The sequence below is a fragment of the Pinus tabuliformis genome, chromosome 5_1, assembly GCF_031772625.1.
Source record: "Pinus tabuliformis cultivar Carrire ecotype Pingquan chromosome 5_1, CPIR1, whole genome shotgun sequence".
Lineage (NCBI taxonomy): Eukaryota > Viridiplantae > Streptophyta > Pinopsida > Pinales > Pinaceae > Pinus > Pinus tabuliformis.
Window position 1 is genome coordinate 426072344 of NC_142305.1, and position 2565 is coordinate 426074908.

The window sequence follows — 2565 nt, forward strand, 5'->3', positions numbered from 1 at the left end:
ATAAAACTTATGGAAAGTACTTACTGTAAATATTTGCAAAATAATTCACAAGTTAAAGTCAGAAACAGAAGTGGGAACTGACAGTTAAATCATGTGAAATTGCATTAAAAAGTGAAAGAACAGCTCTGGTGTTTTGAGGACTTAAAACTGTGTTGTAAACAAATAAAAAAGGAGTCATCTGCTCCTTGTAATTTCATCATTAAACTACAAATCGACTGAAATTACAGTTAGTTGAATCTCATCAAGTCGAAAAATATATTTAGCTAAAAACAAAAATGATATGAAAACCCTCGAGAGGGATTAGAGTCCTTCTATTTCTAATTTTGGTAACAAAAAAAAATAAGGGTTCATTCTTTCCATAAACTTATACACATAAATTCACAGGTAAACATTTTAACCAGAACCATGGAAGTTCCGTGGCCAGAGTCTGTTCCAAAGAAAAATTGTAGCCAAATTTAATTACATTTGGACGAAAAATAAATTAAACAGTAGCAGTGAACCTCTTAAACTCTAAACCTCAGAAGAGTGATTGTATAATGGTAGAAGGCCAAGAAAATTAGGCCCTTGCCTTGTAGTTTTTATTTCCCTCTGAAATAAGACGGTGTGAAGTTAACGCACTGAGGGTCTATAGGAACAAATGAGCATCAAAAAGACTTACAAGAACAAATGAGCATCAAAAAGACTTAGTTGGAGGAAGGTTATGGTCAGTTCCTTCAAAACCCTCAAAGCTATGGTGCCAGAAAACTCTATATCCAAGGGAAAAAATCCATAATGATTAACATTGGGTAAAACCCTCTTCGAACCTAACAACTCCAGTAGGCCTGAAAGAGAAAACAGAAAACAAGCTATTTCCCTTATTAAGTTCTGGAACCAACTTGGAATGATAGGAGTTCACATATTGGCAAGTTGTTCTCCTTCACCGGCGATGTTTGTTGCTACCCAGTGGCTCGGCCTGCAAGGAAAGCTCCATTGATAAGAATACTTTCATTTGTAAAATAATTGGGAAAAACTAGAACAAATAGCGAAACCCTTACCTGTAAAAATCAGACGTTGGAGTAGACTCAAACCATGGCACCTATTCTGGAATGACGGAGGAATCCCAACCTCTCTGGTTAGTTAAGGAATCGAACTCGGTGGACTTTTCGTTGCAAGAATTGAACAAAAGGCAGTGAGGGTTTAAAATTGGGAGAAAACCTATCACAGGAGCACTCAGCCAGCGAACATGGCTTTGTTACAGGTAAGGCTATCCAATCGCTCAAGGGTTGATGCTCAGAACCCAGTTCCAGAGTCATTTCCCTCAACTCTTGGCAGGCGCAAATGACCATCCTCGACAACCTTCGGGGCAAAACAGTTACCCTAATCTATGATGAAAGAACCCCAGTGATTGGATCAAGTCCTTGAATGGTGGTCATTATATTGTTGTCAGGTGTTTCAAGGAGGGTGCACATATCTGAAGGGTAATCTCGGGATCAAGAACCATCCACATCATATTAAAGAGTCTATAATGTCATAAATTTGAATAACAAGCTTGGAGGACTAAATATAGATGACAACTGTAAAGTACACAGATAATTTTAATGTGAGCGGTTGTAAACATTGAAAGTGCATTAATTCTGACTTATTACTCGAATCAAATAATTAGATTTATGCTCCTGTGGGTACCTACGGAATGGTGAATGTGATCTCGAATTATTCGCCAGTATAATAATCACCCAAATCTTGTGAAGTTGCATTTAGTCAAAGGTAAATAAATTTTATTTTATTTTTAATTTTGCATAGTATATAATTATAATTAGTTTTGGTGGAAAACGCAGAGGTCATAAGGAGTTGTAGGTCTCGAGATTGCCAACCGTTGTTGGATAGAGGGATGGACACACGTAGGGCGTAGATGGATTAGGTAAGAAGATATTTTTCATGTCGGGCATGTTTCGTAAGGAGCTGCAGGTCTCGAGATTGTCACCCACAGTTGGATAGAGGGATTGACGCGTATAGGGTGTAGATGGATTAGGTAAGAAGTTATTTTTCATGTCGAGCATGTGTCGTAAGGAGATGCAGGTCTCGAGATTGCCACCCATTATTGGATAGAGGGATGGACACGCATAGGGTGTAGATGAATTAGGTAAGAAGATATTTTTCGTGTTGAGCATGTGGGAATCTCATCCAGAAGGTTCTGGATATTGTAGTTAATGTAATATTGTATTGTATTAATAATAGTTTTCAATTATAAATGTTTTCGAATGTCTATCTTCAATTATAATTTAAATTATTATTAATGTTTTGAATTTCTGTTTTCAATTATAATTTAAATAATTATAAATGTTTTGAATTTCTGTTTTCAATTATAATTTAAATAATTATAAATTATTTCTCTTATAAATGTTCTACTTGGAAGCAACAAATAAAACATTTTTATTTAATTACATGATTATTTATTTATTTAATTGCATAATTATTAATTATATTTAAATTACAAATATAATATAATTATATTTAAATTAAAATGTTATGTACAACTTTACTTTGGTAGATCACATCAAAGAATATTCTAATATAATATTATATTGT

At 34.4% G+C, this 2565-nt stretch overlaps 1 long non-coding RNA gene across 1 annotated transcript; it reads right to left on the minus strand.

Annotated features, from left to right (window-relative positions):
• Positions 1 to 430: 430 nt before the first annotated feature.
• Positions 431 to 1492, minus strand: LOC149165311 (uncharacterized). Its single transcript, XR_016260330.1, has 2 exons — positions 1035 to 1492; positions 431 to 952 (listed from the first exon to the last, which is right to left on the minus strand). It is a non-coding gene; the product is annotated as an uncharacterized LOC149165311 (long non-coding RNA).
• Positions 1493 to 2565: the final 1073 nt, after the last annotated feature.